The sequence below is a fragment of the Ochotona curzoniae genome, unplaced genomic scaffold (assembly GCF_017591425.1).
Source record: "Ochotona curzoniae isolate NIBS_2020 unplaced genomic scaffold, NIBS_Ocur_1.0 contig_4692, whole genome shotgun sequence".
Taxonomy (NCBI): Eukaryota; Metazoa; Chordata; class Mammalia; order Lagomorpha; family Ochotonidae; genus Ochotona; species Ochotona curzoniae.
In genome coordinates this window covers 886,865-899,884 of record NW_024466361.1, presented here as the reverse complement: position 1 = coordinate 899,884, position 13,020 = coordinate 886,865, and the positions used below count along the sequence as shown (strand labels likewise).

Sequence of the window (13,020 nt, the reverse complement as noted above, 5' to 3'; positions counted from 1 at the left end):
GAGACTTCTTCCGCGGGCCGGTCCACTGAATCACTACAAGGGAGCGGTGGTCCACAGCTGGAGGCAGCAGCGCCATGCCCTCCTGTCCCCTGCTGTGACTTCTTTCCACATGTCCTTGGCCTCAGCCAAACCACATGCTCCCTGCCACCCAAGCCCTTCGAGTCCTTTCTGCCTCTGTGACTTTGCTGCACTTGCTGCCCCCTCTTTTCCAACTGCAAGAAGCTCCCTTGGCTCAGGTACGTTGGTCCTGCCACTCTCTGCTTGCCTCCTGACACTCACAGCCTCCCGTCTTTCCCTCCAGCCCCAGCAAGTTAGGTAGCCAAAGCCCAGCACTGCACCCGGCTTCTAACTCTAACAACACCTGTTGCTTGAGTAATGGAATCCTCCCTATGTTGAAAATGAAAAAGCTTCATCCTGGGGTTCTGACAACTGAGCCAAGGTGGGGCGGCCAAAGTAGAGGTGAGGCTGAGCTCCTGGTTCCTGGGTGGGACCCCAGGGGCCCGTCGCTGATGCCTGATCAGCAGAGGGCGTCCAGAGGCAAGCATCAGTCATTTCCTTTCCATGTCCTTCTATCCCATGTGAATGGCCGGTGCAAAGGGCTTGTGCGTTCTCATTACTTTGGTAATTAAAAACAATCCGACAGGGCTGGAAGCCTCTGATGCAGATGAGCAAAAGCAGCTGGAATCGGCTCTCAGGCTCACGGGCAGCGGTGCCCTAATTAGGGCTTGCGCTTAATCAATTCTCTCTGGTTTCTGAGAAGGCAATGTGTGACAATTGCTAGACCCCTGGGGCGGGGATGCATGGCAGGGAGGAGGCGGGCAGACAGGCGGGCGGGCAGGCGGGCAGGCGGGCGGGCGGGCACCAGTCTGAGCACTCTCAGGCAGAGTCCTGCAGGAACACACAGGAAGAACTCACTGTTCTCTGTCCTCTTGGAAGAGCGGGATGCTCACACCCATAAGTCACAGAAACCCCCGAAAGCTGAGTCAGGTGTGGGCTGAGAAAGTGATGGCGGTCGGATGCCTGCAGGTCATTGGGAGATCCCATGCTTGGCAGGTGACGGTGGAGGAGGCTTCCCAGGTGAAATGCCCACTTCCCATGTCACAGTGCCTGGGTTCAACTCCCTGCTCCGCTTCTAGTTCAGCTCCTTGGGAGGCAGCAGGTGGATAATCTGGATCTACCTGTCCCCCATATGGAAAACCCAGGTGGAGTTCTGAGCTCCTGACTTAGCCTGGCTCAGCCCTGGATGTGCTGGGCATTCGGGGAGCAAAATTAGGGTGGAAAATCTGTGTGTCTGTCTCTTTTTGCCTTTCAAATAACAGAGAGACAGTGGGGCATTCAGAGTCTGGCCGGCGTTTCTCTTCTAGGCTGACAATAAGGCATGTTTGGAGCAGAAGTTCCCAAACTCGCGTGTGCGTCAGCATCCCCCGGGGCGTGGGGGGCTTGTAGCAACATAGACTGCTGGGCTCCAGCCAGAGCTTTGGCTTCCTCAGGTCTGGATGAAGTCCCGGAATTTGCATTTTGAATCAACCAAGTGATACCCGTGCAGTCAGTGCCGGGGTCACGCTTCGAGAACCACTGCCTTCAGGGAACCAGACAGCTTCTGGGGGAGGGTGTGGAGGGACAAGACCTTTGTGCCAAGCAGTGTCCTGGGGACTGAGTCACGGAGAAGGGCAGCCTCAACGGCATGGCCTCCATCTTTCAGAGCGAGCACTGTGTGAAGCCCTGCCTCGGAAGTACGCCTGCCCGTGCCCAGCGCAGGCTTAGGAAACAGAAGTAGCAGGTTTGGTCATTATTGTTAGCCCTCTGCTTACACAGCACAGCAGCTTTGTGGGCTTGCTGCAGTGCTCCCAGAGCAGGGGCCTTGCTTCCCTCCCCTGTCGGAATTAACCTGCTCGCAAGAAGGAGCAATGTTCTCAGGACTGGCATGGTAACTAAGCCCTAGGAGGAGAGAGGAACAGGGCCGTCATGGGCTGTACCCTCCTTCCTAGCCGGGTGCACGGGGAGGGAGCGTATTGTACAGAAATCAGGACCAAATGCACCCTCTCCCCATGAGGCAGTGCCAGAGCAAGACTCTGAGGTTTCCTGGCTCTTTCCACTTCTCAGTCCCTGCAGAATGCATGGTGCCATGTGCTGGGGCACAGACCTAGCATGTACTTGGACATGCTCACAGAGTTCCTTCTGGGTGCTGCCTGGCGTCGCTCACACCCTGGGGATATGGGAGGCCACCTGCTGAGCAGAGAGCCCTCCCTCTTGGGTCTTGTTTTCAGTTTTGCTACTGTGAAACTCTCCCAAGACCCACAGTTTCTAGTCATGCTCCTCCCAGCCCCAGGCCCGCAGCCTCCACTGGCTGCAGAATTAGGAGTTGTGGGCAGGTCAGGCGGCTGTCCCGGTCCTTCTGCCTTCCAGCGTCTTGCACAAAATGCGCCTTTTGTCTAGCCTTGCCCCAAAGCCATGAGCTTCAGTGATGTCATCGTGGACACAACTGGCAGGGGAGGGAGCCCCCGGGTGGGGGAGGGCCACGGGCCAAGAGGGTCAGCAGCGCAGCTGAGAAGGTGGCTCAAAATAGCTCAGGGAGGACGAGCTTTGCCTGGGCAGCTGACAAGGACGTGCCTGGAGCCATACTCCTCTTTGAAGGCTGTGTCTCCTTCTAATTATGGATCTGTCAGGAGGAGGGGAAGCCCATGCCAGCATGACCCCCATGACCCTTCAGTTCATGCACAAACCAGGAAGTAGAGTTCAGTCCCTATTAGCAAGGTCAGATGCTTCCAGAAAGATGGGCTGCTGGAGTCTGAGTCAGGGCCACAGTTCAGACACCTTCTGTCTGTTTGCCTGCCCTGTGCCTTCCCTGCCCCCTACAGCTGGTTGTCTTGAAGACAGAGTGAGGTCTTGCTTACCTGGGTTCCCGGGCAGGCTCAGCGCCCCCTGTGCCCAGAATACGTCCAAGGAGGCTGGGGAAGAAAGCCTGGCGGGGCATTTCTGTGCCCTCAGGGACTGGCTCCAGCTCACTACCTGTGGATGGGGCAAAATGGATGATTTGTTACTGACACGCAAGCTTCTTAATAACTTGATGAATACACTGTACAGCATGAAGACTGGCCGCTCCTCATGCAGTGTTCACTTCTGTGTCCAAGCACCTAGTGCATAGCACGCTGAATGCACGCTTGAAATTGACGGCCACAGGGAGTGTTGTGAGGGTGGCCGTGACTGCTCAGGGAGGCCCACCTGTCCAGAGGAAGAGCTCCGTGCTTTAGCCTGCTGGCAGGCTGGATTGAAGATGAGAGGCAGTGGGACTGGCCAGCGGCCTCTGGTGGACATTCACCCATACAAGAAATCCCTATGCATGCATTGCAGCGGCACAGCTGACCCGTGGCCACTGGCGAGCTGCAGGCTGTGACCTGGCGTGCTCCTGGCTGCTCCACACAGGAGTGGAGCCCAGGGGTCACCTGTGGACATGGAACCTGGCCTTGCATTCTGCCTCCCCCCGCTTGCCCCCTTGTTGCCTCCCTCTGGCTATACTCTGCCCAGACACTGTGGCGAATGAGACACGTGTGACTACTGCCTACAAGGAGTTGATACTCTAGTGGCGAGAGCTAACAATGCATGAAGCAATAACTTTAGGCTGTATTTTGAAGCAAAAATAAAACAAGGCATGGGAGCCATCAGAATTGGGAGAGTCCAGCAAGGCCTGTTGGAGTCCTGGTAATATTTGCATATTACTAGAAGTGAGGGTGCTGCCCTGAGTCATTCCACAATGGGGGACAGAATGGCCCTGAGGCCCAAGCTGGTAGCTAAAGCACAGTGGGAAGGCTGGAGAGCTGGCCATGAGTGGGCATAGTTGTTGGAGGCCCATGCAGCCATGGAGCATCCCGGAGCATGACTCAAGGGCTATCAAGCATCTGAATCCGAGGGGTAATAGTCTGTGGTTCCAGAGAAACAGGGTCAGGAGAGGGGGAGAGAGAGAGAGAATTCTACTGTTTCTGTATAACCATAGATAGATAGATATGTAACGTGGCATTATGAAGGCTAAGAGTAAGTGCTGCAATTGGCAAGAGTGGGAAGGTCAGAAGTGGGGGTCCAGTGTGAGTCCAGGTGCAAGGCCATGGCCGGTTAGTGTGCCTACTTGAAGACAGCCCTTCCAGGCCCTCCGTGGAAGGTAGGAGGCCCCTCTGCTTTACTTGGTCCGCTGAGCTGAGCATTCATCTCATGCAGAAGTGCCCTCACAGGGAAAAACGTCTAACCAAATACGCAGGCCATCCGTGGCCTGGTCAGCTTGACACAAATCATGAGCCATCGGGCCTTGCTGGTGCAGTATAGAGGGAGCCGCTGCCTCCCAGGTCCTGGGGCTGGGGGAGCTGGGGATGTGCTCCTCTGCCCCTCCCCCACTCCCAAATACCTTTAGCATCTATGTACATCCCATGTGACTCATGTCTACTCATTTCCCGGGACAAACGGAAACTCCTGAAACATCAGCAGTTCATTGCTTCTTACAGTGCAGGCCAGACGTCCAGGGTCAGGGTGCTGGGTAGGCGCTGGGCGTAGCAGTTGATAGGCTGGGTATGATGGCCATGCTGCGTGTCAGAGTGCCGGGGCTGGAGTCCCAGCAGACCCCCGATGTTGATGCACTGTGGGAGGCAGCAGCGATACCTGGAGTGCTCTGGTCCTGGAACGAGCTCCTGGCTCCTGGCTTCAGCCTGACTCGGCCCCAGCTGTTGCAGACATTGGGGAATGAACCCCAGGAAGGGGCTCTGGCTGTGTTTCTCTCTCTCTCTCTCTCTCTCTCTCTCTCTCCCCTTAATAAAATCAGTGTTAAAAAGTGTTTAATTTAAATAATGCATTCCAGGTGTCAGCAGGACGGCACTCCCTCTCTGGCTCTGGGTAGCAGCCTTGCATCTTCTAGCATTCAGTGCTGGCCGCCCCGCCCCCCTCCCCGCCCCCCCATTGTCGTTTCTTGCCTTGCAGTTGCAGGGATCCAAACTCTACCTCCTGTCTGGGCATTTACTCTTCTTATAAGGGCATCAGTGACCCTGGAGGAAGCCCCGCCCCTCATCCCACACTGATAAGCTCATCTGGTCTTGATGACATCTGCAAAGGTCCCAGCCGCAGTAGCATCCTATTCACAGGTGTCAGGGATTAGGGCTTCCACAGAGCTGCTTGGAGTTCACAGTTCAACCGCAACACCTGCTTTCCTGAGTTCTCTATGAGCCATTGACATGTCCAGAAGGGGCCCTGGTTATTAAAATGACTAGAATTCCACTGCTGTCTTCCAGCCGTCAATAAGCCCACTACAGGAGGATGGGCCGGCACCCAGCACCTACTTCACAGTCTGCAGCATCCATCTCCACACCCTCTAATCCAGGAGCGACATTTCCAGCTTCTTGTGGTCTCTCTAAGCAGTTATGTGTCTAGCTAAGACGGCTGTTTCTTCTCCTAAGCTCTGTGCGAGCCGTCCAGAAGGATGTGCCTGGAGGGGCAGGCAGTGAGGGCAGGCACCAGAGGCACTGCGTGCTGGGGAGAGGACCCATTGAATTCCTGGCCAGGAAGGGCAGGTGGCTGTCCTGTGCACTGCACCCTGTGGGAGCAGGTCTCCTTGTTGTTGTCTTTCCCACCAGGGAGTGTGTCTTCCTGTCACCCAGGTACTGATGTTCCTGCTGTGGCAAATGTCACCCTCATCCATTGCCTGATGTCCCTACCATCGTGCGGCCTCCGGAGAACCCTTCCAGAATAAACCCGGGCTCAGGCGACCTCTGCTTCGCCCTGGGGAAGGCCACGGGATCTGGGGAGGACTCCATCTGAACAGCTGACCTGCTTTCCTCTCTTTCCTGCTGCAACCAAAGGGAGGCTTATCCAGGCCAGCTCATCGCAGGGCAGGCTTGGGCATTTCAAGTCCAGACTTTAATGAGAAATAAGCACTTTATATTAACTGTTCAGATTTGTCTCCAACAGCCTCTCAAACCATTAACCTGAAGGAAGTGCAACGATAAATTAAACATATTAATGAAGCTGTACTACAAGCTGGAAATTTGTTAGGTAAATTGTAGCATTATTAACAACCAAGTTGAGTTATCACAGTCTATCATTGGGGGGAAATGAACTAAAACAGTGATTACCCAACATGAACACCCTGCCAGAATAAATAAAAACAGAAGTGATTGTTACCAGGAAACCACAAATCCGCAAGGACATTATCCTAGCGTGTCAGACCTGACAGATCTCATCAGCGTTTCCTCTCTCCCTCCTTTCTCCGCTCACTCTTTCCTGCCTTCTCTTCCTCCTGCTGCCAGCTTTCCCGTCACTCTCTTCCTGGCAGCAGGGAGCGGGGAGCTTTGCATCCCCGTCTGGGGTTACTGGTCTGCCTGCAGGGCTGCACTCTCTGTTCACTGTTTGGACAGATGCACACAGAGCCCTCATCACCTGTGTTTGCCTTCTCTGGTTGTCTCCGCTCCTCTGAATGCCTCCGGTGCACCTCCTTTAGTTTACATCTCAGTCAAGTCCCACCTTCTGTGCTTTGAGGAGCCCAGGCATGGGGAATGGTGCATCTTGCCCACTCCCAGCAGGCCAGGTTACAGAAGTGGAGAAATAAGAATAGGTGGCTCTGGTGAATCATCTTCCAGGCCAGAGCTGAAGGTGGTATCCTGTGGTCTTGGATTTGGAGCTCTCTGCAGAAACTGGAAGAATGGTCCTGCCCTTGTACCAGTGCTACAGTGGGCTAAGCCACCAGCAGCAAAGCCAGCATTCCATAGTGGAGCTCCAGGGTACAGTCCCGAAGCTCTGACTTCTGATCCAACTCCCTGCTGATGCACCGGAGAAGGTCAAGGTGGCCCAAGTGGCCCCTGCCACCCATAAGGCAGACCCAGCTGGAGCTCTGGGCTCTTGCCTTCAAAGCCTGGACCAGCCTTTGCAGCCATTTGAAGAATGAACCTGTGGGTAGAAAATTTATCTCTCTCCCCTTTTGCCATAACTGCCTTTCAAATAAACTACACACACACACACACGCACACACGCACGCATGTGCATAAGTCCAGTGGTTAAGACACCTGTGCCCACATTGGAGTCCCTGAGTTCCACTCCTGCCTCTGGCTCCCTGCTAATACAGACCTTGGGAAGTGGCAATGATGAATCAAGTAAGTGGAACATCTGGACCAACCTTGGTCATTGTGCAGATGTGGACAGTGAACTAACTGGTGGGAGGTCTGTTTGTTCATTCTTTCATTTTTAATAAACAAAGAATAAGCCACTCGAAGTTCCTGAGAAGAGATAGTGTTTCCGGCCACACAAGCAGTGGTGGTAGAGTGACCCATGGCCTACAAAGCCGGGCACTGCTTGGAAGCAGAGCGAGTGCCACGGCTGGGGACAGGTGCCACTGCTGGGGACAGGTGCCACTGCTGGGGACAGGTGCCACTGCTAGGGACAGGTGCCACTGCTGGGGACAGGAGGTGGCTCAGCACGCTTGGTGGTGCCACCTTCTTCTTGTGGGGTGACACTTGCAGCCTCTTGCAAACCACAGTGACACCGAGAGGGAGGAGATGAGCTACCAGACTTCCAGGGGTTCAGCACCTGTCTTTGTCTTTCTGGCTTCCAGACTCCATGCAAACTTTCTGCACCCTGAAGGTAGCAAAATTTCCAATCTGGCACCTTCCTGTGGCAAACCCTTCCCCCCACCATATTCACTTTGCACGCCTGGTTTTTCCTCTTTGCTGTGGTTCTAATTGTCTGTACTTTGACAGTCGGGGCCTTAGGAAAGGGCACCCAGCAGAACGGGCGATTGGAGGTAACCAGAAATGCAGACAGATGCTGCACTTGCTGGGGACACCCTGGGCTTCCTGCTGCACGTGCAATCCTTTGCAAGGTTTATGATTTTATGTGTAAGTTTTAAATAAAAGATCTACTTACTTATCTGAAAGGCAAAGTTACAGAGAGGAAGAGAGGTCATTCACATACTGATTCAAGCCGGGAGCTTCTTCCCATTCTGCCTCGTGGGTACAGTGACCCACGCACTTGGCCACATGCACTGCCTTTCCAGGCACACTGGCAGGGAACTGGGTTGGAAGTGGGGCCTCTGGGACATGGACTAGCACCTCTATGTGATGCTGCCATCACAAACAGGAACTTTCTCACCGTTTCATAACGCTGGCCCATGTCATTCCCAAACTTTGAAAAGCAGCAGGATGCCCTGCTGAGCTTCCGAAGCTCAGGCTGCTGGCCCCAGCCTGGAGTTCCCAGCTCGGGAGAACTTGAGGGAGAGGCGAAGACTTGGCACCACTATGGGGTTATTCCAGATACTGCTGGTCAGCTCCCCCTCACTCACAGCCACTGCACGCAGGATGCCCCAGGTTCCCCAACTTTGACCTATACCATTCCGGGAAGTCACTGCTCTACATGATTGCCCAGAGCCAACCACGGCATGGAGGAGGGAACCAGGCATTCCAGGGGCTTAAAGCAAACCCAAGAAGTATTCAGGAGTTCAGGGGAGTCGCACGAACCACTTACTGGGCAGGAATTCCGGGGCTCTCAGGGCACCAAGAAATTCCCACAAGACACGGGTCCCATGAGCACACAGAGTGCCAGTCGGAGGCAGAGCAGCACCGTGGCCCCAGGTCGGGTCTCCGGTGGAGCCCTCACAGTGCCCAGAATACCACAGCTTTCTGTTGGGGCCATGCAAGAAGTGCCAGTGGTGGGGATTTGAATTCAGATTCCTGGTCCCCACCCCAGCCATGCTGAGCGCCTGGGTGGACAGGACCAGAGCAGGCACGCTTACTGGCTCCCCGGGTAGACACAGCTGACCGTCCTGCTGCAAGTGCTTCGCTGTCCTGCAGCTTCTCTCTTCTTACCCGAGATCGGGGCACTCAGAGAGGAAAGAGGACAAGGGTCTCGCCCTGTGGTGCGAGTGGATGCGCCTTGTCTCTTGCAGGGACCAGATCTGACCAGGTCTTGCAAGGCCAAGGGCCCTAGCGTTCTTAACCGGCCTGTCGCAGCTCTGCCACCTACTGGCAGTAGAAGGAGACGCAGTGTTCAATGCGGAGCCCACACTGGTCAGAGACACAAGCACACACACGTATGTGCCAGTTCCCTCCGGCCGTGGGTAGCCCACAGCAGCTGGGAGTCCCTGTTAGGACAAGTGCAGGTGCATCAGGCTTCTGGTCCAGGCACAGCGGAGATGGGAGTGGGGAGGAGAGGAAGACAGTGAGGCTGTGATGATAACCAGAGGCTCTGAAAAGGCTTCCTCTCCCTCCCTTGTTTCCTGTTTGCTGCTGCAGAGCACAGGGGCTACGGTGTTGTGCGTGTTTGCTGGGTGGACAAGGGTCAGACAGCAGGGAAGGGCAGTGAGTCGTGCCGGATTCCCCCGATCAGAGCAACTGAACTCGGGTGGACATCGCATCTTCCTCTGGGGTTCTTTTCTGCCTCAGTTGCTTCTTCGGCCGACAGATGGAGCTTCCTGAGGCTGAAACCAAGCGTGACCTTCCTGGTGCACAGAAGCGTGTGTGTGCCTGAGGTCCCTACCTGGCTAGGAGAGGCTGTGCAGTTTAGGGACCCCCACCTCACATGGACTCCCTGTGCTCCCTGGTGCCCGCAAGCCCGCCCGTGTGTGACTGAACCTCTGACATGGTCTCCATCCAGGCCTGTATCTCTTGGGGTTGGGTTTCATGAGCCGGCTCAGGCCAGGTCTTCGGGGAGGTGACTCACAGCCTTCCCTGGGGTCTCAGCCTGTTCTGAGGGAATGCTCTTTGGCCCGCCGACTCTGCTGCCTGCCCACTCTGCTCAGCCTGGCTCTTCCAGGCTCCACTCCCAGTGTCTGGCTGTCCCCCCTAACCCTTTCTGAAGCTGCCAGGCTACTGTAACCTGAGCCAGTCAAGGGAGGGAATGGGCTGGGAGGGTCCCTGAAGCTAGCCTTCAGGCATTGTGCTGCTGTTCTTTGCTTCTGGTGCCTGGCTCTGCTCTTCAGTGCACACAGTCCACTGTGTTAAGGCAAATGGATACTGAAATGCCACAGAACAGAAGCAATCAGCAAAGACTTTGGGCTGGCTCTGCTGCTCACAGACTGTAAATCCAATCTAACCCAGGCTCACTCAGTCCAGCCATTTCAACACACACAGCCCAATCCAACACATGCCAACCCAATTCGGCCCAACTTGCCTCAACCCAGTCCAATCTAACCCAATGCAAGAGTTCAGTTTGACCCTGTGTAACCCAATCCAGTCCAGCCTAACTCAACCCAGTCTGATCTAATCCATCCCAATGCAGCCCTGCCCATCCTCACCCCATCCAATGCAGAACTGCATAATAATCCAGCCCAGGGAACAGCTGACTTTATGGCCCCTATTTGCCCATCTCATTGTGCATTGGTAGAACTGGGGAGATAAGGCAGGAGTGGTGGATTATCCTGGACAGACCTCCAATCCCTTATTTGTATAGCTGTTAGAAAAAGTGAATGATAGAGCATCTTGATACAGGGAGCAGATTCGGGGTAGAGAGCCCCAGTGGCCTGCAGTGGTGACACAGGTTACAGTTGCTCGTCACCCAGTGGGACTACAACAGTGACACAGGTTACAGTTGCTGGTCACCCAGTAGGGCTACAGCGGTGGCATAAGCTACAATTGCTTATGGGGCTCCAACAGTGACACAGGCAACAGCCGCTTGTCACCCAGTGTCCTCGCCCCACCTGCTCAGGGCTCAGGCTGAAGGACACTTTACAAACTGGGCTGACTGAGCAACACTGAAGAAATGTCCTCAAACGCCCTTTGCAAAGTTTGAGGCAGTAGACTATTATTACGTGAGCCCTGTATGCACCAGGCTAAGGTCTGTGTTTTTGAGTCTAAACTGGGGACTGTGGGTCTGGGGTTTGTGCTGCTAGCCACTTTATGAGGAAGGCACTACATTGAAGCAGGTAGGAAGTCATTCCCATACGTCCTAGACTCCCGCCATTCAGCACTTGTCATCCTTTAACATGTCCTCAGAATGCACAAAATCACACATTCATCGCTTGCCATGAATCAGACTTGGGCAAACATCATTACCTTGATGTTGACTCTGGATTTAAAAGAAAATGATGAGAACATGTGCCCTGCTGGAGTCTTGTGGGCAGAGAGAGAGAGGCTAGCGTCGAGGTCCACCCACACCCAAGGGGCAAGTCCAGCCCCTGCTTCAAGGCCATTCTGAAAGCATGAGGCGCCGCTCATCCCACTGCCCTCTCTTAGCAGAGACCTCCTTGGCATGGTGCTGTTGTACAGGAGGGAGCCGAGCCTGCGGGAGCGGGTCTCAGGTCTGTGAGTACCCATGTGACCCGTGACAGCTTGTCTTCGACCAGGTGCCAGCCAGTGTGCTCCATGCCTGTTGTCTGTTAGCTCATGAAACCGTCACATCCCCTTGTGCTAGGTACTGTGCGAACTGGCACTAGACAAGTGAGGGTGACCAGAACTTAGAAAAGGTCATGTGGCAAGTTCTTGGTGGAGCTGGGCTTAGAGTCATGCTTTGAGTCACTTCACAAACTCCCCTTGCAAGCCTAGCGGCTGGAAGAGTCCCAGAGGAAGAGACCCAGCTGTGACTTGTATGTGAACAGAACATTAGCATATAATAATGACTGTATCCGTGCTCCCACCACCCACTCTACATCCCACGTGACTCTCGCTGATCTCAGTGTCCACATCTGAATATGGGAACAGCCTTGTGAAGCGCCAGGCTGGGTGGCTGTGGGCGTCACTCTGAGATCAATAGTGCAAGCACTGTAAGACACCCAGACCTTGCTGGTGCCATGTGAGTAATTGTCGGTGTGCTGGCCAGCGACTGGGAAGATGGTTTTCCAATATCTTATTCTGAGATGTGTTTCTCCACAATAAGCTGCGTGGCTCCTCCCACACAGCCATGAGATAGGAACAATGTTTCCTTGAAGTCCCTTCAGCTCTGCATCTCTCCTTTGCCAGGCTCCTCCTTACGGGGTCAAAGGTCGCCCATCTTGAAGCCCTCTCAACTGCTGGCAGTCAGGGATGGGGAGATAGGGGAGCCGGTTTATACCCCCTGCGTGACTGCTGGCATGGTTTATAACCAGGAAGACACAGTGTGGTCAAAAGACCCTTTGTGCTGTCACAGTGCAACTCCCCCCAAACCCCGGGGCTCTGGCTCTCTCATTCTGCATTCCAGCCTGCCTGGTGATGTCATCTTGACAAGGGTGGCCTTCCCAATGCCAGCATGGCCATTGGGGCCACGTGCTCTCCACCATGGCTTTGGGGGCAGAATTCTAGGCTGCACAGCATCCAAAGGATTCACCTCAGGCCTCGGGTCTCCGGGTCCTCGTCTGTGACAGCGCCAGGTGCCTCTTTGTCAGCACTGTTACTGAAAACAACAACAAACTTTGAATGTGGCTGGTGCCTGGGCTGGGGGAACTTGGGGTCGGCAGGTGTTAAGGGAGAGGACTGGGAAAGATGAAGTAATGCTGGCGAGAACAGCCCACTCTTCCAGAAGCCCCCAATGTGTTTTGTTCCATGATAATGGAATATTATTACCAGGCATACTGCCATTTCTCTCATTTTAATGTGGACTGTTGCTGAGTGTAGGTCAGCTCCAGTCTGGAGCTGCACTGACTGTGAGCGTGGGGAAGATGAGAGGACAGGAACCCTGCGAGGTGAGGGGCATGGAGCCTGGGCTGGGGTGCACGCAAGGAAAGCCGTGTCGTGTACAGAGCACAGTTGGAACGCAAAGGGAGCACTGTGCCCTGTAACGCCCAAACTGGGGCTTGACAACGTGGCAGGTGTCTCGCACTTAACCTGACCACACTGTGCCCCCTACCCTGGAAGAAGCCTGGTCAGCTCAGGACCTGGAGCTACTTAACATCCTCCTGTTGATCCCAGTGAGTAACGCAAAACTGTGCCAAGTGCACCAGCATACCAGACAAAAGCTGAGCAGTGTCCCTAGGCCCACCTTGCTTCCCAGGAGGTGGTGCTGCACGACCCTTAGGGTGAGGGGCTGATGGAGGGAGACCCCAGCTTGATGAGGAGATGTGTATTCTCCCCGTGCTCCTTTGTACGAAGT

The 13,020-nt window shown here is 54.8% G+C and overlaps 1 protein-coding gene across 4 annotated transcripts in view; it reads left to right on the top strand.

The window, feature by feature from the left end:
- Positions 1–13,020, top strand: part of PLXNA4 (plexin A4) — a 287,259-nt gene that overhangs the window by 139,374 nt on the left and 134,865 nt on the right. The window lies entirely within an intron of this gene.